The 27,632-nt window shown below is 35.8% G+C and overlaps 1 protein-coding gene and 1 long non-coding RNA gene across 8 annotated transcripts in view; both read left to right on the top strand.

The window, feature by feature from the left end:
• Positions 1–27,632, top strand: part of GALNTL6 (polypeptide N-acetylgalactosaminyltransferase like 6) — a 517,959-nt gene that overhangs the window by 315,482 nt on the left and 174,845 nt on the right. The gene's annotated exons all lie outside the window — the stretch shown is intronic.
• Positions 11,176–27,632, top strand: part of LOC310899499 — a 33,794-nt gene continuing 17,337 nt past the window's right edge. Inside the window, exon 1 of the long non-coding RNA XR_014584350.1 lies at positions 11,176–25,609. This is a non-coding gene — a long non-coding RNA (uncharacterized lncRNA). The remainder of the gene's footprint in view (positions 25,610–27,632) is intronic.

Here is a 27,632-nt window from a genome sequence, read left to right as displayed (position 1 = left end):
TTTTTTTCCTGTTTTCACATTCAGAATGTATGCTATCCAGTTCCTTGCTGCAGAATCTCAGTGCCTTTCAGAGTGATCTCAGATATCCTGCATTGGACTTCATAGTTGTCAAGAAATCTTTCTTTGATAATTTACGATGCTTTTCCCCATAAGCAGCTTTAGACTAAGTGCTATGTCTTCCTTGATTAAGAAGGAATCCCAATCCCTATATTCTTAACTTTGTGTTGCTAAATCTCTGTTTTATTTTGATTTTAAAATGTATCTTCGTCCTTTTATATAGAGGAAAAAAAAAGAACTCAAGTTACCTGCTTATCAAAAGGCTTTAATATTCTAAAATGCGTGTTGGAATCGGGGAAAGCTATTTACAAGAAATTCGTAGGACTATGTCAAACTCGCTACAAGACAAGATGTACTGCTTTTCTGTGGTATCTCATCCAGTTGCCAGCTAACCTGTTTAAGAAGACCCTTTTGTGATACTTCACTATCGGCAAACTTGTGATGATTTCTTATCTTGTTATTTTATGGGTGCTTGTGGGTTGCTTGCTTGTTTTCAGTTTTGCTCTAGTATTTTTCTAGAGATGCAAATCCATGAATATTTGAATTACTAGCAAAAAATAATATTTGGACTAATCTATAATTTCTCATGTCTTTTTCCTTTTTTCTTTTAATTGGAAAAAGAAAAAAGTTTGCCTTTTTCCATTCCTTAGGGTTGCTCAATCTCCATGAGTGTTCACAGTGATGATGTAGAGATTTCTTCAGATGCTTCCTTAGTTACTCTAGGTTGAGTTTCATCAAGTGAGCTGGCCTGTGCCTTAAGCTGAGAGTAATCTTGTTGAATAGCTGAGTATAATTTACTGTTCCTATTAGCATTCTTTTTTTTTGATTCAGCTCCCCTTGAGTTATGACCATAATCTTAATACAATTATATTCTTTATGTCACAGTGACTTTCTACATCAGGTTAGTTTTTTAGGGAAGCTTTTAATGTACCTTTCTAGTGACTTTAACCCTTGGATCAAGTCTGCTGTCTTCTCAGCAGCCTTATTTTGTGAAACTCTGTGCCATGATGTTCCACTTGATGCTGTCTCAAGTGCTGTGCATTTGCCTCTGGTGACACTTGAATCAGTCCCTATACAGAGGAGGGAAATGAGTCTGCAGTGCAGTAGATGATGCTTTGCAGAGGGAAACAGTAGGTGCTGAGTAGTCAAAATCTGCACTGTCATTAAAGGGAGTTACTTTGGACTAGTTCTACTGTTATCCACACTGCCTGAACATCCATTAGCAATAAAGCGTTATTAGATGTGCTTCTGGAGAGCATCTTCTGATTTAATATTGTCCAAAAGCAGTCCAGTTTGTTTGTTCTGAGTCTGTTCCACAAGGTGTACCAAAGCACAGTAAGTGGAAACTTGGAAGAATAATTTCAGAAATGCACTTCCGATTTCACCTGCTTCTACGTTTAGCTGTAGTTAATGCCTCAAAGTTTGGCTCCTGTCAAGAAATTCATTTCAGTGGATGATGGAGCTGAACAACAGGAAATGCTTTTGTTTCTGTCCTTCTACAACTGGCATTTTTATAATTAGCTATTCTGGGGAGTAGAATGCTTACCCAAAGTTTCAGAGATTTCCTCCTCTGTATGACAGTGATGTGAGCTTTGGCAGGGTGATGGGAGAGAAATAATTTGCACCTTTTCATAAATTTAAAGGCAAAAACAAAATATCTTACACAGTTTGTTAACATGATGGACGCTTTTCTCTGAATTTCATTGTTTTTGTTATAAAGTGTTAAATAGTCTCTGAACACAGATTGTTTTATCCATTGATTTGTAAAATAAAATTAATCAGATTGTTTATTAAATTAAGCAGCTAAAGTGATATATGTACTTAGCTATTGAAGTTTGTTCATTATAGCATTTGTATACTGTTGTTTTACTTCTATTATTTCAAGTGTAACAAGCTCTAGCTAGAGTAATTTAGTATTGTCAAAGAGAAAATAGGAAATGTAGTTTCCTATTTCAGTATTATTCATGGGTGTAGACAAAATGATAGGTCAAAGAGAAGTGACAGTAGATACGTGCATAGGCAGCAAATGGTTGCATAGATTAAATAGCTATAGCATGTTGAACATCCTGTGTAAAAGACATAGTGCACTGTAGTGAAACTACCTGACTAGTCCTTGTCTACACAGGTATGTTATAAAACAAACAAAGAAGATGCTGAGGAAAATATTGTTATTCGTCATTGTCTTGATATACCGGTGGGGAGATATTTAAGAAATCATTAGGCTGAAAATGTAAAAGGAAAGAAAATGTTGCTCTTTATCCTGTGAAGTATGACTGTGATGGGAACCCCTTCTTTGAAGATGGTATGGATGCTATATGTATAAGTGGGTGTCAAGAAATACCACCAGATAAAGTCATACAGACCATATTTATTAGTTACTGAAAAAAAATGCTGTTCTGGATGCAACTCCTTAGTGTGTTTCCCCAAATTGCTAGCTAGAGAAGCATTGCTGTGGAGAGATCTCTCTACACATGGCCTGTTTCCATCTGATTCCCTACTCCTGGACCCTAAGAGGTGGAACAGGGCATCACTGTGCTTTCCTCTGTGCCTGGGTTACACAGTTTTCCCTTCAGAGAAGCCTGGATGGATGAGAGCCAGATCAGGTCCCTGGCAGTCCTGTCCACACGAGGTGCTCAGCCCAGCCTTTCAGCACTGAGCCAGAAAGTCTTGGGGTCACCCAGCTTTTGTAGCATCAGGGTTTTGGGGCCCTTTCCACCCAACTTCATGCATTCTCTGTGGGACAGGAGCAGTTCAGATTTCCTTAAGAGGAACTGCTTTTGTGACAGGTGGTCTGTGTGCTTTGGTAGCACCAGGCTTAACCTCATGTAGTAAGTGGAAATGCTAAATGCGGAGGGGTTGAGATGCAGAGATGACATTCTGGCAGCACGGTGCTGACTACTAGTATGCTTGCTGCTTAGGGAGGGTGAGCGTCTAGGTCATATTTTTTGTCATTAAATGATTCCATGCTGCTTTAAGTGCTATGGTATGGATATTAAGGTAATAATTTTGTAGCTTGCATTTTGTTTATATCTCCACTGAATCTCGCAAAGGCAACTTTGATGTACATGGGGTTGAAACATAAAGTAGGTTATTCTCTCAACTCTTTTTAGCAATAGCAGTAAGTACTCCCACAAACTCCAAATATCTTAATAGGTCTTTAAAATGTTTTTACTGCTTTCTTTACCCCACTAAATTAATGTACAATTGCTACTGGTAAAATTGCATGTTCTAGTATATATCATAGTGCAGAAGACTTTTTCTGTATATATTAGGAAGGAAAACAATGTGGTTTTGATTTAAATGAAACAGGAAGATCTCAGGGACAGCAGCAGAGTACTGATGCCCTAAGTCATGCTACACTCAGGATATTAATATAACCTTAATAAGTTGAAGGAAAGAACTCTTTAGCTCTAAAAGTAATTCCTACAGAAGATAGATAAGGTACTTCATCACTGCAGTCTGGCTACTATTTTTCTTTGTCTCTGTTTATGAGGAGTATTCACTTCCATTGTAATTCTACTAGCATCTTTTAAAAATATTTTCCCCAATGGATGGAGAGAGAGAGATGAATATTGTATAACTGTAGTTACCTTCCATGATCAATAACATCATTAAACTATATAAACATGGTTTCTGTAACCTTATAATGCTATTACAGTGATTTCTTGCTGGGTCTTTTACATCAGGCAATCTAAAATATAAAAATAAATAAAATTTAGTCTTGATTCCAAATTCAAAATAATGTTACAACTGATGGTTAATTTTTGCCCTTTAAATTAACATAGGAAATATGTGAAGAATTACAGACTTGAGCCAATCTTATTTAACAGATCCATGTGGTTATTGTCTTGCTTTCCAGATTATTGCTTTCCAGATATATTTTTACTTCTGGAAAGAAATGCTATAGTATTGCCTTCCAAATGCATACTAACTCCATGTGAAAATCTATCACAGATTACTGTGTTATTTAACTAACTGCATAACAACTGCATATAAAAATGAATGTATTTATTTCATGTACTTTGATGTCATTTGTTTTGTTTCCTCTTTCCCTCAACAAACGTGTTCTGAAATAGGCCTTCTTCACAGGGGTTTTGGACATAACTGGTGTAAAACAGAAAACCATAAATTTGCCTTTTACTGTAATTGTTTCATGTCCCCGGTTCTCCCAGGATTATTTTGCTTGTGCATTTTTCTTAGTCATAAATTTGATTATTGTACTGCAGCATTTTACTCTTAAAAATATATATATATTAACAATATAATCTCTCCAAAATTCTCTGCTGTGAGCCGTAACTCTCTGGAACGCTCTTTAACTTTCCAGGCATTATAAATGCCAAAGCTGCACCATGTCAAAGTCATATCATAGCAGTGTCATTTTCCCAGTGGACCAATAATGTAAAGTAATACAAAATACAAATAAATATTTGTAAGACCTGGAGTACAACAATCACAGAATGCTGCCCCATCTAAGAGGAACATTGAGATTGTAAATTTGTATTTTAAACTTAAAATCCTGTCCTGAGCATGAGGTATAATGTGTCAAGGTTCAGAGCTCCATAACCTGCTGATAGAACCTAAATCTCATGAGTTCAGTAGCTTTGTGGATAGCTTTTTGGACCATAAAATACAGTTACCTAGAGGCAGGAAAAGTGTGTATGGAAGAGCTTCACATCATCACTGAATATTCTGAATCTTAAATTTTTAATAATACTGCTGTGTTGCATATCTTTAAGTGAAAAAGACAAAAACAGCGAACAGGAAAAATATATTATTTTGCTATATATACATCATTGGATACTCAAAGTAATTTCATTAAAGTGCTTCAAATACTTTAAATATTTTTTCTGAGCATTATGTTGCTTGTCTCACTTATTTGGTTGCAGTATTTACAATTTACATGCACTCAGATTTTTGTCATATTGGTAGGAAAGACTATTTACCTAACTTTTCTTAAAAGCTCTGAATCGTGGTGTCCAGTATGACAAAAACTGTGTAAAAGAGGAGAGTCACAAATGGTGAATGCACACACAGGCATGCTCACACATGTATATACTTTGTGTGTAGAAGCGCCACAAATCTTCCAGTATGCATACGCTGAGGGAAAAATTGTATCATCTTCATTTTCTTGGGTGGAGTTTAAGCATCTTTTTAAATGAGTTTAAATTCTGTTACTAAGAAGAGAAAGCTAATATGTATCTCAACATATCTCAAAGGATGAATATCGTTTACAAAAGGAGGCATTGAATTCTCATCACTCTGCTGTCTTCTCTTGTGACTATACACATTCTGAAGATGATTAAGGTAATAAATTTATACAGGATTGTTTGGTGCTGAATGTTGCCTCCAAATGATTTGACAAAAAAAAAAAAAAAAACAGCTTATCTAAAGCAAAGTGTTTGTTCTTTACGGTAGCTGAAATTGGGACTTCTCGAGAGATGTTTCAGGAGAGTGTATTTGGAAGAAGAATTCAAACAAAAAAATCTTGTTTTTCTGCTTTGTAAAACCAAGTGTCAGTTATCACATGGCTGAAGATTATAATTGCTGTATAGTGGCTTTGTTACCAGACCTTACTTTACAATTGCCTATGACAACAGGGACTATGGCCCAGAAGGTTCTTCCTTCTGGAACACCCAGTGGTGTTTAGGGTGAGGAGTGGTATAGGTCTGTGTTGATCAGAGATTACGTGTGAGAAGAGGTGAGATTCAGGGAGGGGGGGGTTCTGTTCTTTAACCCTGTGCAAGGTGGATTTCCTTTTCTCTATTTTGTGTAAACTATTCTGCTAGAAAAGGCATGGAGGCTTAAGGGGAGGAATAGGAAAAAGCAAGACAGTTCCATGTTTTCACTTGAGTTTCACAGGAAGTACACATTTCTGTGGTGCAAATACCTTTAGGAGAAACTATGAGCTTTGTAAGGAAGTAAAGTTAGGGTAATGTAACAGTTGCAAAGCAGTATCATGTTGCCAGATTACCTGACAATCATGTAGTTATTAAAGGAAAAATTAAGGAAACAAGTTATTACTGATTTCTAATTATCTTGATTTCTTTCTCAGGTGCTGCTGGTAGTATAACCTGTCATAGGTAGGCATATATTAATGAGAGCAAGCCTTGTATTTTTATAGTTTCTTATTCAGTGTCTAATATTTGAAACTGTGTCTAAACACGTTCGTGCTCAAAAAGAAAAAATTATTCACAATTGTTATTTTTAATGGTTTGGTTTATCCTATAGTTTCAAGTACCTGATGGGTTGCATTAATTGAAAACATTTTAAAACTTTGTAATGCGTGCTTAGGACTGGAAGGATTGCTTAGTTTAACTTTTCTGTCTTATCACAGTGTTATTTCAGTGTGTACGCTTGGTGTGATTGTGTGTAAATGCAAATATAACAGTTCATACATGTTGCTTTGGAATATGCTACCCGTATAAACATATATTATTCGATTTTCCTCATGCTGCAAGTGTGTATGTATCATGAACTTTTTTCTATTGGTATTTATTCTTTGTTCTTCTATAAATGTATGAGACACCATGAGGTTCCTTTTCCGTCAATTATGGTGTTTAGATATTCAGATAAGCTTGGTTATTCTACTCCTATTTCCTATGAAGAGTAGACTGCTTGTAGTAGGTGGGAAGGTCTGGCCTGAAGGGGGTTCTTATTCTTAGTAGCTTGTTATGCAGTAAGAGGCAAACAGCCAAATTTCATTTTTTTAAAAAATGAAACTCAAAGGCAGGTAGAATTCAGTAACCTATGAAGCCAACCTTAGACTTTCCAGAGGATATAAGAAAAACTTAATTATTGTAAATTAAGGCAGTGTTATCCTACTGACAGGGTCATAAATGCCTTTTCTCATTATCAGTGACTGATGTTTCTATTTTCATAGCAGTTTGCCATCATTTGTGATCTGACTATGGCACAGTTCTTGAGAACATTTCATCAATATATGCACCAAGTTTTCATGGTCTTCTGAACACTGCATGAATTTCTTATTGCTTCCAATGTCCCATCCGTATGCAGAAAATTTGCTGCTGTGATAAAAAGCATACAAGCTCAGACCAGTGATCTATATACTTGTACAACTTCTAGTATTTGTATACCAAAACAGAGTAAAATGCTAAAATGCTCTTTATTAATATGTGTTTATAAATACCTCCTTTATACATATATATATGTATATAAATGCAGTTCTATTCAAATCACTGAGGTGGTGCCAAGTTTCAACAGGTAACTATCATTTACACACCAGCAATCAGGAAAAGCCTTATACAAGGGTGGAGCTCCTTTGGGCTTTGCATCTCTCCATGCATTATTTAACAATTATCAGGTAAACAACATATGCTGCAGTAATTCTAAAATGAATAGTGATGCATCTATGACCAAGGGTAAAGGCTGTGTAAATGATTTTTATGTTTTGGAGTAGACCATCCTAATATTAACTCCAAATTGGGTCAGGCTGGTTCTTCAGTCTAGTGCACTCTGCTGATTTATTCCTGTACATTTGCCCTTGGCTACTGAGATTCAGAGAACATCTTCATTACAGGTGTAAAAATTAGCATAAATAAGCACCGTGAGACCATTGCTGCATTAGCTTGTTTCAAGGTTGTTTCAAATAGTACTTTTTTGTAGTCACAGTGACTTTATAATGTTCTCTGGGTTACTGCCTTTTTTCCTCTCTCCTTTTTCCTCTTTTTTTTTTTTTTTTCCCTGAGGATATTGACAGGTTTTCATTATAGCTGGCCAAAACATGACATCCAAAATATCTTTGCTTCTTACCGGCTCAGTGATAGTGGTGAGACATCTGTTGGGTATTGCGGTCAGTCAGTAGCACTTTGTTCTTCAGTCTCCACCTGGGAAGAGAGTCTCCTGTCTCATCCTGAAGACCTGTGCTAGACTCCTGGTGTTACTCTGGGCAGAGCCTCTTTCATCATTTTGTGACAAAATTTGATTTCAACCCAAGTTGAAACATAAACAACATTGTTTTATCTTATTCCTTTTATCTCCTAACATACTCATCTTGCTAATGTGTAGCAGCATTGCACACCCACTTTAGCTTTTACTTCCAGCCTTCTTGAGAAGGCATGTCTATGCAGCAATCCTGACTGCTAGTCCTTACAATTTCTAGCGTGTGCAACATCTGATTTCAAGTCATGTAGTTCTTCCTCCTCCTCCTTGATGTGCCTCTTTTATGGTACCGAGGGTACAAATGTACTAGTTGCTTCCCACTGACCTTGATAGCAAACAGCAGTTCCAGGCTAACTGAACTTAATTAGTTTGTCAGCCTTTCAAGTCTTTCTGCAATATGACAGTTGAGGGAAACAGAAGGTATTGAGGGAGACTCAGAAAAGAGAAGGGTGTTGCTGCACAGGCTGTAGCAGGGAACCCTGGAGATAGGTCAAATTGAGGCAGAAGGGAGAAAGTGCTGTTAGATGAGAATCACTGACTGATTTGTCACCTTCCCTTGCAGATCTAAATTAATTTATTGTTAAACATTAAACTTCATGTTCAGCATGCCAATGAGATGTCCTGAAAACTAATATACTTTGAATGATAGTATTCTTTCATATGGAACAAAAATGCATGAAAGACTCGTGGAAACATCTTGGAAAAAGAAATATTGAAACACTTATTATTCACAGTTTGAAATATATGTGAGTGTGTTTTAGGGAGACATGGAGACTGACCATTGAAGTGTGGAACAACATAATTTTAGTCCTGCTTCAAAGCCTAGTTTCAGTGAATTGCGTGCTGGAGTCATACTGAAATAAGATTTAAATATTCTCATCATTTTGTTGTCTCAAGATATAAATGCAAATGTCAAGTGAACCTTAACTCTTACGTTGTGCATACCTGCATCTTGTCAGGATGTCTTAATACAGAGTAATTCCTGCTTTTCACACTTAGCCTCCAGCTCGTGTGTGTTCTCAAAATGTTAAAAGTATCAATAATTTTGCTACCAATGTATGCAGCTTCTGTGAGCAGCCTGTGTTGTTCCTTTAAACATACGCAGCTTGAAAAGCAGATGGAATTGTGTTCTCATGATGTTTAAGGACTTTTAGAGCACTGCATATCACCAGCATCTGGAGACCAATTACTGAAGAGGCTCCAATAGGGGTCCTGCCTCAGGGTTTTTAGTTGGATGAATAATATATAAACTCTATAGTTTCCCACTGAGAACAACTGGAGCAGTATCAGAAGGAAATAAGCCTTTTAGGAGTTGAACCAAAAGTGGAATAACAGCACTGGATTTAAAAATGAAGCAGTTTTGCTTTTGCGTATGTGGCTGAACATAGTGTATTGGTTGTATGAATTCTGATTTTTTGTCTTTACCATTTCAGAACCTTGCTTTTCCTAATGTTGACACACCTCTATTTGAAAGCTTCAGCAAAATGCTTATGAGACTTATTCAATTACTCAACTGGCTTACTAAAATTCCCCTTTATAGAAGAGGTAGAAATGATCTTTAATATGTGCATCATTCATTTAATAACACAGGTTCAGCATTATAGTACTGAAATGATAATCGGATTTTATCTCACCTATCATTGTATCTGGCTCTGGGCTTACTTGCTGCACTTTATACAACTAGAAACAGATTGCAAAATGCCAGTACCATTCAAAATCTTCTTTCAACTCATGATATCCCTTCAAATATCCCTTCAAATTCCTAATCATTGTCTTCTGTTTCAGTTTACTTGAAAGCAAAATGCATTTTAAAAGGAAATAAAAATATCTGAATGGAGATATCTGTATGTGAGAAGAAATGTGTCTTTTTCTTTTGTTCAATTATAACAGAAAACCTTCTCTAATGGCTCATTGCAATACAGATGTAAATGGAAATTCACTGAGGGGTATTTTGCAGCTGAAGAATACATCAGCTGGAGAACACGATCAAGATATACAGAAGAGAACATAAGGGAGGGTATCTTTTATTTATAAACACACCCCCCCCCCCCCCCAAAAAAAAAATTGTGCATTGCAGATTGGCAAAGGGTCAAGAAATCATTTCATTTTAAAAAAGGCAAAATAAAAAATGGTAGATAAAAGGACTGACGTTTTTGCCAACACTGTCATTGTTTTAGCCTGCAGCTTGCTGCCAGATAGCTAAATCTGGAAGCTCAGTCCCTTGAATTTTAAATATAATGATATAATCTTCATGAGGCAAGTACCAACCACCAACTTGAACATAACTATTTTGCTGCATTTGCAGCTGAAACATTTGTGTGTTTGGTCATGACACCAAAATCGCCTAAATGACATCAAAGTTGAAGGGAAAAAATTAGCACTAGAATGATACTCCTTGGAGAAAAGGATCAGAATCAATGTGGAAGCTATATGTTTTAATAGTATTGATCAATTTTGTATTTAGAGCTTTGGAAAAATGAGTGCAGCTGCCTTCCTTTCAAGAGAAGAGAAAGTGCTATGTGATTGATTAAATAATTATTTGCATGCAGTGAAACAACAGTTACCAAAAGAAAAGTAGTTATATTGAAGGTATGTAAATTATCCTGATTTTTTGCATGAGAAACTACCCACGCAGGAAAGGGAAAGAAAAGTAGTTACCTGGACTAGGTATCAGACTAAGTTGAACCCATTTAACAATATAGTAGAGCTCAAGTTGCATTTTATTGAAATTAAAACAGTCCCTTCTCCTTGAACAGTCACTGTTCCGAAACCTGTGTCCTTGTTTGAATTAGCTGGAGTTGCTCATGAGCATCAATGCTTTCTCAGACTGGCAGCCTATTTCTGATGATGTTTGGAAAAGTCATTCATCATCTCTCCTCCATCCCCTCTTTCATTTTGTTTTCCCTAGCCTCTGTTTTCATTCATAAATATTGTTTCTAGTGTGAATTAGTGGTACCTAATTGTCTGTTGTTTGGTTGTAGTCAGTGCACTGTGCATTATTTCTTTGTGAAAACAGTGTCAGGAGGGTTACTGGCCTTGAAACTTCAAAGCAGCTAACGCTAAACTTTGTGCTGCCGATTCTACTACAGGAGTTTAAAAGACAAATAAAAGCCTTGGTTGATCACAGCAAATGAAATGAAAAAATGTTAAGAGAAGAGAGGGAAATATAGTGAGTGCTGAAGCAGTGTCAAAATCGGGGGGGGGGGGGGGGGGGGGGGGGGAAGCGAAGAAAGAGAAGTCTTCCAAATATCACCTCAGTCTGTTCTTCAGCTCTTAGTCCTCAGTGTCCACTACTGATTGTTACCTAAGCTATGGAAACGGTTGTAAACTGGCCAGATACCTAAGGTGATTCAGGAAAAATGAGGACAAGCAAAGGCATTTATGATAACCCTAGCTATGAGGAAAAAACAATGTAAAGAGGATATTTGGACATGTGCAAATGCTGTGTTGTTGGGTTGCTATTTAACTATCAAAACTGAAGACCTCAGTCTAATCTTCATCTATACAGAAGTAGAATCTCATGACTCCTGATACACTCCCAGAACATGCAGGTGAGCTAGATCTAAATCCCTGAAAGTACACACAGTTCAGGTGCATGCTGTCTCTGTAAAATGACTTTCAAGCCTGCAGTCTTGAGTGGGGCTGCTACACAGCAATAATACAGTTTGAAAGTATTTTTGCTTTTACTGATGCTATAAAAGAATACAGAAACAGTAGAAATGAACCTTGCAAGTCAATTGTTATCAGTTTCTGTGTAAAATCCTGGCATGGGTCATGCCTTGAGGAGGGGAACTGCTTATTTCTGGCCACCTGCAAACAGGTGATCCCAGATTTAGTTACCTCTCCCTGAGGGCTCTTCCAGAGACATTTTCATGTCCATTGGCCGGACTCAGAGGTTGAAGTCAAATTTGATGCCTTCCTTCTGAGCATCTTCATGGCAAGGTGAAAGCTCTGTGGGTTCAGCACAGTAAGTCCATAAAATGAGAAGTCTGTAAAAATAGTCAGCAATAAGGCATACTTGATCCCTCCAGGCATACAGGCACTTTTCATCCCATCACAGTCACGGCTCTTCTGAGGTGCTGGAATGAATCCTTCAGCTCGTTGGTATTAGATACCTACTTCTCTAGAAGTAAGGACTGTTGGACTAGATTCAGCTACACCTGGGAGTACAAATGCATGCACCAAAATAAACATACAAAGGAGAAAAAAAAAACATAGCACATTGATCTTTGTATCTACTTACAACATCCCTTTTATTATGCTGCTACAATTTCTTGGGAAAGGGAAACAAAATAATACTTGGTTTAGCATGGCATCTTAGTAGCTGTTTCTGTTGTGTGCTCTTCCATCTGCAAGAACTAGCTTACACTAGCTGAATGTAACTGATGTAAGCTTGGACTACACCTGATTTTAAATCAGCTTTTATCCATCTAGCAACTTCAAGCACTAAGTTTTAACATCAGACATACTTGAGGATCTAGTGATCAATTAAACATAATTCTTACCCAAATTGTCTAATATGATTCCTTTGTTGTCTCTCTGTATGCATAGCTGAAATGCATTTTGCAGAAAATCATAGCTTCTAAACTCTTTGGTGTTAAGTTTTGTTTGCCTCAACTATTAAAGGTACTAGTTAATTTACAAAAGCAAAACATTTTCTAGCAATGGTGGAAAAACTGTAACTTGATTGTGTGTCTGGACTTTAGTGTTGAAAATAAGAAAGAGTACTCCTTGGTTTGTGAATTGATCAACTTCTGTATTGGAGCCATTTGGGGAAAATATGTATAGATACAGTAAGAATTTGTCTTTAGGAGTCATTTTTTGGAGGAAAACAGACTTTATTGTGTTCCAGTCTGGGTCTCAGCCCGTGGAGAACATGCTACAGTATCGCTACAGTAGACTGTAGTGATAAGTGGTGCTGTCAAGACTGGAATTTTCATCTCCTTATAACTTTAGTGGTGGACGCTTCCTTTTGAAGTTCTATGACATATTAAAAACTTGTTTCCTCTGGTGTTTCTCATCTAATTCAACACATCTGTACACATTTCAAACAGATCGTTTTTTCAAATCTCTCTCTAAACTGGTTGGGTCTTTTAGGGAGTACTTTTGAGCAATCTCTAATGGTAAAAGCTTAAAACCTAAAGGCAATCTCTAACTGCTAATCACAATAGAGTACTTTTTGCTTTTCTGTTTTTGAAATGAATTGCATTTGTTAATTCTGTTTTCTGCTGTGCATGCTGGAAGAATTTTTGTTATCATGTGGTGATAGTGTTTACATTTAAATATATGTACATATAGAAAATCCCACAATTTATGTATACATATTTATATCTTTTTGTAATGGTTGTAAGAAAGAATAATTTTTTTTTTTTTGCCTTTCATAGCATCATGAGCTGCACTATTGTTTAAATGAAGGGTTGCTTGGAAAATGTATCCAGCAACTTGTTAATAAAAAAATGAATTATTTATATTCCAAAACGTGTTCCAATGTTATATTTTAAGGTTTATTCACTTTAAGCTGGTTTAGCTGCTGCTTAAAGAAGAATCAAAGTGTTTCAGCTGCATATATGTAGCATATATATGACTACTCCATATTTTTGCAATGTTTACAAAATGTAGTATTTTTTAAATAATCTCTTTAATAATCATTCTCATTTTTTCATTTGTTTTTGCTGCCAAGAGGTTTATAGCCAAAAGCTGTCTTCTTTCTAACCATTTCCAATTGCATATTTCTCTCAATAATTTTGGCATCCTACTCGAGTAACCTAGTTACTAAGAACAAAAACATCCCTTTGATTGGAAATATCCTGCAGGCTAATTTTATGAAGAGAAAGGATTTGCCTTTTTTTTTTTTTTCCCTTCACAGTTTACCACAGTGTGGCAGTAGTTCTTTTTGATTCCTGCGAACTGATCCTGGCTTCTGTTGTAAAGCTTAGGCATTTACTGCTCAGCATCTGCCTGATGCCTTTTGACAAATTCCAACTGTTGTCCTGTGGATGAGCATGAACTGTGGCATAGTAGAGCTATAGAGATTTTTTTAGCATCTAGAGTATTTTCCTCCATCCCTATGTGATGGATATTCTATGCAGAATTTCCTTACCTTTATTTGATGGGTGATCAAGGCTCACAAAATTATAGCAGGATTTTCCTGGGTTGCCCTCCCTGCATTTCCACTAGAAGTCACAGTTTTCAGCTGTGATCTGCCTCCCTCTATTCCTTCAGGATCGTTGCTGTTGCTTCCACCTTTTCATTGTTCTGTGAATGTATGTGAGGATTATTTTTGTTGGTGATAGAGCAATGGTCAGGTGGTATCACACTGTATCAGTTGATTGAAAAAGAGTTGCAGAGTTGCAACTTTCATTTTTTATTTACTTGTTATTCTAGTCTTACACAAATATGAACTGTAGATGCAATATTGCTCTGTTAAAGAATGTGTTTGTAACTGAATTCTCTGCAGTAAAACATCACATTCTGGTCTAAGTCTATAGTACAAAAGGAAAACAGTATACCTGGTAGCTTTGTGTATGTGCTGTGTTTATAACTTTAATCAATAGATTAAGCCACTGAAGTGTTAAGAAACTTGTCCCATTTTCGTTTGAATAATCTGATTCAATAGAAATGTATTTATTCACAAAAATTTTGAAGTGCCTCTAAGCCTGCGAGAGGACACCTGATAATGTGTTCTCTTAAACAGGTGGGTCAGGAGATCCCATGAAAAACATTCAACACATGACTTTGCTCTGGTTTTGTTGTATGGAGGATGTGCAAGAGATCTTTTTATGTTGGATAAAAACAAGCTTTCTTTTGCAGTTAGATGAACCGGAGAGAGGCCAAACTGTCTGATATGTACTTCTAAATAAGTAGCTGACCATTATGAACTAGATTTTTAGAACAAATGCTGAGCGTTGAACAAAAATACTGTATTTCCTTTTGAGTGATGTTTAAGGTTCCTGCATAAATTCTACCTATCTACAAGGTCATCCCTGTGGAAATTCCTGGTCTATTGATGGAAAGTACCTTGGACTTGTTCACTGACTGTGAAATATGAAAGTTGAGTTTATATTGTTTTAGTTCCAGCTCTGGTGGTGACTTTAGGCACAATGTACAACTATAAGAACATACAGCTGATACATGGAAGTAAGTAGACTCTTTTGTCAGCAGTCATGCAGAGGACAATAGTTGGACAACAATGCTTAGTTGTTAGAATAACCATGGAGTACAATACCTGCAAGATGAAAAGATGGTTTGGTTTGGTTTTACTTTGAAGAGCCGATACATGCACTGGGCCTGATGAATAAGCATGTCTCTGTATTACTTGCTAAGAGAGGAAAGTTTATCAAGAAGTGGCAGTTTTGTTGTTTTCTTTTTTTATTGTTTTGTTTTTAATAGAAAATGCCTTAAGCATCTGAATCCTGGGAGTTGATACAAGTTGATGTGCAAAATTTATTAACAGAAAAACTAGCTGAAGATCGGTATATCCTGGAGGTTTATGATACTTTCTCAGACTGTGTAGTAGCTCAGCCACTGGAGGATGAAAGGATGAGACAACTGCTGATGTCTGAGTGATGTGAATGGTGTTGCACCTCGAGCTGTATCAGCTGTGATCAAGGGAAATAATTTCAACTGTATCAATTGGATGAGATCTGCTGACAACTCCAGAAACCCAAGGCTTCTTAAAGGGAAAGTAACTGTAAATTAGTTCAGCAGACTCCTACGAAGTTTTTAAAAGACTCATTCATAACCCTTTCTCCAAGGGGAGGGAGAGAATTATCTGAGGAATGGGCACTGGACAATAGCCAAAGATCTGATGAGTCTTTTGGATAGCTCTCATGTTGGTAATTTCTTCAATGAAAGATAGTGTGTGGTTATTTCGTAGATATTAAAAATGAACTGGCTGCAGAAAATAGCAATTTAAAAATGCCCTCTGATGTTTGCTGACTAAAAGATCATGCTGTGCTGACTGAAATAAATTCTGCACACAGTGCCTGGAGGTTTAGGACTGTGAAATTCTGATGTAGTCCTTCATCTTACACAGTATTTACCATAAGGAATGTGTTTCCTCAGTTCCTTGAGTTACAACTTTATGATTTTGGAATTTTAAGATTTTTTTTCACCTCAATGTAATTTAACTTGCTGATACCAACTTAGAGGTACAGCTAATGTTGACTGAAATGTTGACTCTGAAATAGCGGCTAAAAATGCAAGTTGGGAAAGGAGTTGAGTGAAGAACTCAGAAACATCATTATGCCATTCATATACCCTTGATCCGTCCAAAACAGCAAAATGGGGATGGATTTGTAGAAGAGCAGCATACATGCTCAAAGACGTATTTAAACACTTAAGACAGACACGTTGAGGGTTCATAAACATGTAGGCATGCCCTTCATCTCTGGACACTGAGATTCTCATGTTTAGAATCAGAGAGGTGTGGGAAGATGTAATGGTCAACTAATTCTGTTCTCATATGCTTCCAAAATTACCTGCTATCAATCACTCAGAAGATGCTAGACTAACTGAAGCCACAAAGGGCCTCTTCTACTTCAAACTGATTCAAGATAAAAGTGGAGCTGAGAAAAAAAAAAAAACTTCTAAAATAATAGTAATTAAAAATAGAACAATATACAATAAATCCAGCTTTCAGACAAATGCGTTAAGCTGGGAACATAAATCTGCCTTAGAGCACTTATATACCCTCTTTGAAGTGAATGAAATTTTCCCAGTTTTATGACTGCATTGATACTCTACTTTTATTTTCCCAAGGAAAATCATTTCTAAATGTACAGTCTAAACAGGAGAAATATAGTTCAGGGAGTAAATATGTAATGGGAGATGAATATTTATGGGAAGAGAGTTGCTGTTTTAAGAAAGTGAAAGGCCGTGAGTTTAATGGAAACCCTTTTTTTTTGTTGTTTTTCATACTGTTAATGAGGTATCATAATGAAGTTTTCATTTTAAATGACTGGCATATTAATCCTTTATGAGAACTCTTAAATTTGATGATTCAAGGCTGAATTCTGCTGTTCTCAAGTAGAAATTTGGAGACTTGTCTCAAATTATTGCAGGTTTACTCAAGTTAATAAAGGTCCAATTCTGAATGTCTTCCTTTGGTAAGAAGAGGTGAATTAAGTAATCCCCAGAAGAGTGTTGGACTGTCCATGTAATGCAAAATCAACCTGTTCTTTGAAAGAACAGCACAAGTTCATATGTACTGTGTTTTCTCAGTCTTTCATTGCCTTCTTCTCTATTTCTTTGCCATATTAGCAGTCAGACAACTTAGCATTCAAAAGTGTGGTCCCTTTCCATTGTATATGGGACATTTCACTTCTGTGATATAGTATTGTCTTTTCTTGTGTGATATAGTATTGGCTTTTCTTGTTCATTTCTCCTTTTGGTCTGTAATCTACTGTAAAGGAATAACACATGAAGAAAACAGTAAAGGTGGAGGAGTAGGCTTAACAAACTAAATGAATACAAACCAGGATTATCTGCCTGTGAGTGGAGTTAAATTAGATATAATGGAAGCCAAGCTCATGGTATATTGAAAGCCCATAGAGGAATAGTAGAAAAATTAGAAAGAAACATTAGATAAAATTTCAGTTACTTTCTAATTATTTACTATAAATTACTGCATCATTGTGTTTTTTTTCTGGTTTTATTTACCATATATTGACACCAAGCTGAGTGGTGCAGTTGATACAATAGAAGGAAGGGATGCCACCCAAAGGGACCTGGACAAGCTTGAGAAGCGGGCCCATGTGAACCTATTGAGGTTCAACAAGTCAAGGTGTAAGATGCTGCACCTGGGCCAGGGCAATCCCAGACATGAGTACAGACTGGGAGAGAAGAGCTCATTGAGAGCAGCCTTGCAGAGAAGGACCTTGGGGTTTTGGTGGACGAAAAGCTCAACATGAGCCGGCAGTGCGCACTTGCAGCCCATAGTTACCATTTCTGTATTTCTGGTTTTTATTTCAGATTGTAGTTGTATACAGAACATGTTAATCACTTTAAAAACAGAAAGACTGTACTTGCCTCAGGAGTTTACCGCCTGCCTTTTAGAACATATTTTTGACTGACTTTTGCAAATTCAACAGCAAAGCTATTAATTTCATTTTGACATTTGTCAGTCAAGGCAAGGAAAATTTCTACTGTGAAAAAAAATAGAAAATCTTAATTTTTTATTGAAATATTTACCCTTTGGAAAATAGGGTTTTCTGAAAATCGGTCATTTCTTCCGTGGAGAATCATCACTTTCATTGAAACACTTCAACAGTGTAGTTATAATAATAATAAAGGAAGACAATTTTAAAACAGTGCTCACTTTATATCGCATCATAGTTTGCACTTGGAAGTGAAAACAATTCTGACCCATTTTTACATTTTACATTTTTTACATTTTAACTTTTTAGCTTTGCTAAACAGTTTTGAAGCTGTTCAAACAAGTCAGTCTGTAATTATCATATCTCCCCTTTTAATTTTTTTCTAGTTTTGCTTAGCTTGCTAAACAGACAAATATAAATAAGAAATAGCAATAAATTATGAAGCATCTGAACACAAACTTTTAGACAGCGTAATGCTTTGAAAACTTTGTAACAACAACAACAAAAAAAGTAGTGTAGCCCCATTGTTCTATTTTTAAAATTGAGAAATCTTTTTTGAGTAATGTATTAATGGAAAGAAGATTTCCAAACATTAAAGTCTAATTAAAGTTTAATGAATGTACAAAACTTTAATAATGTAAGTGTTGTGGTGTGTATGTATGCCATGATAGTGCCTGCTGTTGTGCACATATTCACAGAACATGGGTCCTTACAATTTGCAGCTACAGCTTTCTTGTGTATATCTTCAGAAAGCTTGAGTCACGTGAGAGGAGAGCATCATAATCTAGTGTCCAGGCTGAAAAATTATCTCTTTAGTTGCAGTTTCAGATTTTCTTTGTACTTTCAATCTGATATATATTTGATATGATAAATACGATAAATATATGATAAATATTTATAACATCTTCAATCTATAAATGGATTTTTGCTGCAGCTGTTGCTGCAACTGTTTTGAGCAACTGCAGTGCAGGGCACTGACAACTCCATAAGGTCTCTGACAGCTTTCCAAAAATGCAGATTTTACCACTTCCTCATCACTTGCACAAACAGGATAAAATCTAGATTCTATCCAGAAAATTGAGAATTTGTAATGTGTCAGGTACAAACTGACTTCTGTTAATTATTAATACTGTGTTTTTTGAAACAGTTCAGTTATCTGTCATAAAAAAATAACATTTTTTGTAACAAAATTACTTCCTTGTAAAACACAGTAAATAGATCTGAAAAAAAAATTATTATATATGCACATTTTTTGGGTGTTAGATATCCAAAAAGTACATAATTTAAATAGATTGATAGCTAAAATATATAGCTATGAAACATCTTTTTTTCATGTTTATTCAGTGTGGAGATAAGAAGAAACTTTCAGAAATGTTTTAAACTCTTGGTCTTCAGCAGCATTTGCCTTTCCATTAACTGTTCTTTTTACAATTTTTCTTTCCCATTGCAAACACTCTTTTTGGGCCTTTGAAGGGCTGAAGACCTCTAAATTCACAGTTCAGAAAAAAGAATCATTTAGCACAAACAGACGTTTGGCAGGTTTAACATATCCGTAACAGCTGTTATAATTCGCCATAATTTTTTATGGAGCATCATAAAGAAAAGGCTGTAACTCCCAACTCTAAATGCAACTGGCATATTTCTTACTGCTTCTCCTGCTGCGGAATGCCAATTACAAAGAGTGAGTAATGAAAGTGTGAACCCTTTGGAGCAGCCAATTCTCAGAACCATTAGTTTTCTTTTATACTCTAGCCTAATTCCAGGAATGTGCTAGATGAGAAATAAGACGTATCATGTCATTTCAGGATAATACCATGTAATTTTGGGGTAATAAAGAATTCATTTCTGGAGAGAGAAGTGATCTGATATGGAAAAGTTCAATTTCTTTCTCTCCAGAGTGCTTTATCTCGTCAGATGTGACCTTGTATAATTAAATATATTTCAAATATCAAGAGAAATGGCAGCAGAGCAGACAATAGAATTGTCTATTTTATGTAGAAATGAAATGAAATTATATGAAGCAGTCAGTGTAATATAAGACAAAGTAGATTGCTACTATTCGTTGTTTCCACTGGAATTCTTGCTGTTTGATTTTACTTTATTACAGTTTCAGAAGAAGGCAATTTTGTCTGTGTGACTAGATTTTTAGACTCACACTTAATTGCATTAATTCAGAAAGTACTGGCAAGAATCAGCTCTTAATTGCTGTTATTACTTGAATATAAAAGAAAAAGGGATGATGTCCACTAAAGAAGAAGTTACGTATTTCACACTTGAAATACTTGGAAGGTACTGGGTTGATTCTTAAGGGGTGATGTGTTCAATAGAAAAGGATCTAAATCCCTTTTTTATTCCAACAATACATTTAAAGTATTTTAAAACATAAAATCATTTGTTTCCACAAACCTGATTTTTTCATTAAAAAAAATAAATAAATTTTAAAATACTTGTAAAAATAAAAAATCCAAGTCACACAGTTTTGTCTGCATGTTTCATGTCAACAAGGCACTAACACAAAAATTCCTGTTTCTAACATTTGAATCCTATTGTATTACCATGCTTGATAATATAACGGATAAAGGGTGTTGTCTCAACATGGTTTTACATCTTGCTTCTTACATGTCAGGCTGCATGACAGTCCTTACACTGAAGAAAAGTGACCAAAGCTAACGGTTGGTTACTCCTTGATTTCTACAAAGCAGTGGAAATGGCTGAACATTTTTTTCCTGAAACCAGTGCATGTCCTTAGCTGCATTCTCAGATTTCGCATTCAGTCCTTTTGAGCTGTTCCTTAACTTTACTGGTTAATGGTGCTTAGCTAATAATCAGTCCTTATTCCGTTGTTCTGTTATTCACCGGGTTACGTGCCAAGTTACAGGCGTGGTGCCATGTCCATCCATGGGCAGGGCAGGACCAGGCCTGGCTGGTGATGGTGGGCCTGTCTCCAGGCTGCTCGGCGCTGCTGCTCCTCGCTGAGCTGGTGTTTTGGACGTGACTGAGATGCAGTAAGCACCACGCTTCGCTCTGCACTTCAATGTGCTCTCCATGAGGCACTGAGTGTAACCTTTGTCAGCGTTTTCTTTAGTTTTGGTTTTACAGCTTTGGCAGCAAGCAATAGGGTAATGTCAGATGCTATATAGAAAATACGTAATGGCTGAAACGCCTCGTGGTGGATTGTCCCTAGACCTTTTCTTTATGAATGGTGTCATCTTTAAAACAATAATGTAACTTAATGTAACGTGGTAAATTTTATTCCATAAATGGAGTCTGCTAGAAAATTAGATTTAATTTCCCATTCGCTTAGGGTACCTCTGGTTAATGTCACTTCAATACCAGCTGAAAAGGCAGTTTTAGGAACTTGAATGAGGTAGATTAATACAGCAAGGTGACTAAGCTTTGAGTCTGGCTTTTTGTTTCCTTCATATCATATACAATGTTAAAGAACATAGGGCCTGAACATAAAATTAATATTTTTCCATATATTTTTCTGCAAAAAGCATGCTATGTCATTTTCAGCAAAAAGTGTGTGTGTGTGTATAGTGGGAAGGATGGGATTTTCTTTTTCCTAGTATTGTTTATATGCCCCCCACCCCTCTGCCTGGCTGGGGGAATAGTGTTTCAAAGGAAGTCTGTCTCAGAACAGAACCTTGTGTTTTGGCATAAAACCTGAGTTTTATGCTGGCATAAAGGCATGAGTTAGACTTTATTCTTGTGAAAGCAGCTTCTTGGAAATCTACGAGGAGGTGAAGGATGAAGAAGACCAAAGAGGTCTTATTTTTTCTGAGAAAATCTCTCTGATCAGAAGGGCTTCTACATGTTCTTGACCTTGGCACAGCAGCCAGAAAATGTTAAATGATTTTATTTCTTTTAAGAAGGATGGTGGATTTTAGAATGTGATACAAAAGAAATTTTGAGCTGATTTACTTTGTTAGTCTTAGCTGATGCCTCTGGGTTCAAAAGGAAGTTTCTTCTATTTTCTCTTGCAAGTGTCCTTCTCTGAGAACAATCTTAACACAAGTTAAAAGAGGAAAGTATTGTATTGTACAGGTGCAAATACATGCCAGCGGGCTTAATACTCTCTACTGCATTTTGAAAACTCTAGTATCTTGTGAAGTCAAAGTGAGGAAGAGTTTTGAAGTAGATAAGTGGTTTCAATGTAACCTCTAAATTAACGTCACATTTGTTACCTTTTGAACTTTATTACATTCTGTAGAAATTGTGCTTTGCTGAGACTGTAAATCATTTCTAATGTGCTGGTAGACTTTTGTAACTGATGTAGAGGTCAATAACTGGTTAGTTCACAAAAATTTTTCTTCTAACTCTAGTAAAAATGAATTTTATTGAAGTTGCCAATTCATGTCTTTTTGCACTGCTAAAATGTTCACTTTTAGTCTGTAAATTGCAGTTTTAATTTCAGTTGGTTTGAAAATAAGATTAATTTACTAGTTATTTTTTCCAAAGTGCAAATTGCAACTGAGTTATCCGAACATTAATTATGCAAATTCACATTCAGCATAATATAAAAAGTCCTAGCTTAAGTTTATTAATTTGACTAATTTGACTCTTATTAGGTACACATATGAATTCATCTGAAAGGCTTAAGAGTTACTCTTACTATAAAAGTCCTAGTAGTATTTTGTGCAACCCCAAGGGTGTCACATGCATAAAAAATATGAGGAATAGGTGAGGTCGCCATTTTTGTCACAGTTTGTAATTGAACGGTGAGGAATTGGAGCTGAAGAGCTAGTTTCATACAGATGCATACATAGTTTCCAGTTATATATTTTTTCTTCCAAAGAAAAGAATGTCAGTAATGCAACCCCAGATTTCTGTAAAAGATAAACGCAAAATAAAAGGTTTTTTCAATGATGACTTAAATGGATGCCTTTACAAGCAGTATAGGGATCTGGTAATGCATGTCATATGTTTCCCCATCTGTTCCTGTTTGTTATTACAAAATGACAAGAGGATCACTTGTGTATTTTTTACGTCAAAACAGTGCAGATATTTGCATGCAATTGTAGCAGTCTTTGGCAGAAGAGTCTCAGCAACGGACCTTTTCTAGCTATTCACCTTTACCACCATGTGAGCCTAATTTACGAGCTCTCATTTATATTTGTATCTGGAGCAATTGCAGTGATTATGAAGAATTTAGACTGGTGGTGCTCAGAGTGTAGTCCTGCACTTTAAGTGTATGTGAAAAAGTATAAAGAAAGGAGAATATTTCCTTGGAAAAGTTTTAAATTTCAGTGCTATCATCTTAAAATAAATAAATAAATTTATACATGATGTTAATTTCTATGTTGCCAGTATCTGAAGTAAAGGTAGGTTCAGGTTTTCAATTTAGGCATTAGTTATATATACTATACATTTATATTAATCAAAATTGTTTTTTAACTACTTACGACTATGAAAGGTTATCTGTTTCACCTTTTTCTTCTCTGATCACGTTTTTCTTTAATAAGTGTGTGTATTGAGAGCATTTTTGTGTGGTGGGACAATAAATCTATAGGCAAACATATATATATATAGGTATGTATATTTGTGTGTGTGTGTCACTTCATTTTGAAGTGATGGCGTATGAATAAAAGGCATGGAGACCATATTTATATATAGTCAGTCAAGTACACCTTTTTGTTTGGCATCCTGGAAACTCCCTGATCCTCCTGAGTCTTATTAGTGTTTTGAATTTTCATTTTAGAAATTCTCAAGGTTCGGAACAACTGGCACTGCAATAACCTAATTGTGACCTCCTGTTCAAGTTAATACAAATATTATTCTTTGGTTTATAATGGCACCATGTAGCTTGATACAGGCTGGATTTATAAAATGCTTGTTTTGAGAAGAGTTTTTGTGAATATTCACTAGAGCTGTAATTGCAGGGTAATCAAGTGAATGGAAGCTCCAAAGAATTTAGTTGCTAAAATCTCCATCTTTAGAGAACATATGCAAGCTAAGTTGAAAAAAATTCACATAGGAGTGCGGGGGGGAAACGATACCCTCTGATACAAGCCTCACCCACATCTGTTAAGTTTCAGTTCTCTGTTGTGAAACAAAGGTTCTCAAGAGGATTTTTGCTTTTTCTTTTTTCCAAAGCAAATACGCTGAAAATTGTTTTTCTTTCTCAAAGAAATATTTTATTTCAAGTTAGTCATGAGCTGTTGAACTATTTTATGAAGTTATTCTGCTGATAAGAAAATGAAAATAAATGTTATTCAGTCCATGACATGGAAAAAATTTCAGTAGTGATCATTAATTTTTGATAAGGTTGACATACTGAAAACAATTTTATAACAAGAAAATGTCCATGAACATTATTAGTAGATATTATTACAATTTTCTCTGTATAAAATAATTGGTAAGCACTTTCAATGTATACTGATTACTTTTTTAACAGTAATGTATGAGGCCCACTGTGGATTAGTATGATACCATTTTCTTCTGAAAGGTAGATAACGTGTGAAAAATAGAATTTGGTGAATTACCAACAGAGGTATTTTGCAAAGTATCCAGTGGAAGAGTCCAAATTTTTAATTCCCTGTCCTCTGACTTAACTGTACACTCCTGGTGATGCACTGAGCAAAGGGCTAAGTTTTATGAACACTAAAGTTTCCCATGACAGTACATAGATACTTATTTACGAATGTGAAATAAGGCAAGTTTTCATTCACGCTATTTTTTTTTCTAAGTAGAAAGATGGTAGTCAGCAGTGTATATTCACTAATATTACAAGAATTGACAAAATAATAATTCAGAATAACTGTATGGAGTTCTTGTTGTTAATGAGCTACCTTAAAAGAAAATACCTTACTGAAGTCCTAAACTCAGTTAGCACTGGATCATGCTACTAATAGAACAGGTTTAAAAAAAAAAAAAAAAAAATTCGTTTGGTTTTGCTTTTGAAAGGCAAATGACTTTTTTTTAATTCAGGTATTGTTCCCACAGTTCCCCACTAGTGAATATTTTCTCTTGGGTTCCTAAAACTGCCTTTATAGATATCTCTTAATTTTCACATCGGCAATCTGCAATGTTCCAATCATTTGGGGAAATACTAGATTTTGAAGTGCCTTTTTCTTTGGTCTTTACCTTAGGAAGCTAAATTTTTATGGAGTTAAAATTTTGGAGTACATCTCATATACCAAAAATAAGACTCTTGCAACTATACAGCACTGAATTGAGTAATATTAAAGTTTTATTTTCATAATAGCTTCCCTGTACTTACTTACAGAGTGGAATAGGTAATAGAAAAGAGCATTGTAAACATAAATAATGCGCAAAGTAAACCAAGTATGTCAAAAATATTTTACTACTAAACACTTAAATATCATCTGCAGCAGTCTAGGTATGACAAGAACTAAAAATAAGACAGTCAGGATCAACAAGAGTAATGAACCTCGAAGTCTTTCTGTTCTTCTGGAGCTGTTGAAATGGGACATCTTTAATCTCTGTGAACTGCACGTAAGGAGGTAGAGTTGAGCATGTTGGCTTTTTCAGCACAGAGGAGGAAACTGGTCATAGACAGACCAGACAGCAACAAAGCTGGTGCTTTCACAAAGGTAATGATTTGCCTTTTCAAGTGTTTTATTCCATACTTGACAAGGAAAGGGGAGGATGATCTCTAAATGTTTACTTTGATAAAGAAAGCTAAGGTATAATAAAAAATGTATATCGGTAGCCCTGAAGAAATATGCATGAGAGAACCTTTTCCAGCTTATAACACAATCTAAACTGGGCAATATTCAGATGTTAATAGTGGCACTAAAAGTCATCAGTCCTGTGTAGATTTGAAGAGCTGCAGGATCTTGATAGGTTTTTAGAAAGTCTAATATATATCAGTCAGAGTTCTAACTTTTCCATGGCAAAACCCCTTACTGTAATCATCTGTGGCTAATGCATTCTTCATACTAGCAAAGAGCTGCAGGACTTGGTAAAAGTGCTTGTGCCAGGCTTAAAGCAATCCCTGTGGGTTGTCATAAAAAAGAAAAAAAAAAAGAGAGAGAGAAACCTTGAAATTCTAAACTTCTGCTCTCTTCTGGCTTCCATTAATTGTGTTCAGACTGACACATCATGTTACCTCGTTACTTAGACAACTGTGAGATGAGGAAATATTGCCAGGTTCTCCGTTTAGTTGAGACAATTGGCAGATGCTTTCTCTGGAGCACGGTTGAAAAAGTTAGAGCTGAGCTGCTCATTTATTCTCAGCTACCACGTTCATTGATTTTTTTCAGCTTTAGGCAGTTTGGGGCATATTTTGAAAGAAAGGTGAGTAGGGAGGCACAGCTTGCGCTGAATGAAATCATAAATGCAAATGTTTGTTCGTAAAAGTTTTTATATGGCAAACAGTAACACTGTTATTTCCATCCCAAGCATCTACAGCTATTGTGGAGTTTTGTGAAATTATTCATCAGTACTTTCAATTTGTTTTGTTTTTTGTGATAAGATTTTACTTCTTACAATGTTAAGATTGCAGTTTCTTACAACGTAAGATTTCCCAGCTTTGGGGTTAGCTGTCCTTTTTGCCTCCTTCCATGTGTCTCTGAATGCATCTGTAGAGGTTTTTAGACATGAACCTTTTCTTCTCATGTAATATTGTCAACTGTAGACAGTGTCATGATGTAGCAACAGTTTTTATTCAGCAGGTCTGATTGTCTTTAAAGCTCCTTGACTGTAGCCACTGGCGTATGTAATAATCAGACAAACCTTTTGAAATAAGTGTTTATATTAACAATAGACAAGGCTTTTTAAGAGGAAAAACACATCTAAAAATACTGTACATGTTTATTTTCTTAAAGGTCTTACTACTCTGTAATTTTTAGCTGAACAGACTTTCTTTCAGTTATCTCGGTAAATTCTGTTTGCCTTTGCTTTCTCTGACCCTAGTCTCCTACTGTGTTTAGGGTGTTACTTTTTAAACCACTCAATTCTTTTGGTATCTGTTATGCTTCAACTATCACCTAAGAGGAGTCTTTTCATTTATAGAATTGTCTTAGCACTCCTTTAATATTTGCAGAGAACTTACCTAGAATAGCTCCTCTTGGATAATTCACTTATCCCTAAACCAGAAGCAAAAACTTACTGTCCCCTTGCTCCTTTCTTATGCGGCTGACAGTCAATGTGATCAGGATTTCAGTCCTGGGACACTTTTCAATTTTTTTCAGGAAATGTTCAAATTAAAATTGTCCTTCTGACAAGACTATTGGATCCTTCAACTCTCTCCTCCTGTGACAATATTCTCTAATATTAAAGTGGCAAATTTTAATTCCCAATTTTCTGTGTTAACATTTTACATCCAAGTGTTGGCTTAGCTGAGTTAGAAGAAATATCATACAAGAACATACATTACTGATGGCTTTTCCACTGTCGTATCCCTGTCTGTATTGGATATGTATATGGTCAGGTGAACAAAAGGCAATACTACGTCACTTCTTTCCATTACCTACATCCCTTAGGTTACAATATGTGCCCTGCTTGAATTGCTTACATAGTGGGAGGATTAGACCAAATGAGATCTCTTTCCCCCTCCATACTGCTTCTGATGTCTACCACCTCCTAATTAAATCAAAGGCTATAAAACCATGA

Source organism: Anser anser (assembly GCF_964211835.1).
Source record: "Anser anser genome assembly, chromosome: 4".
Classification (NCBI taxonomy): Eukaryota; Metazoa; Chordata; class Aves; order Anseriformes; family Anatidae; genus Anser; species Anser anser.
This window is presented reverse-complemented; position numbering and strand designations above follow the sequence as displayed.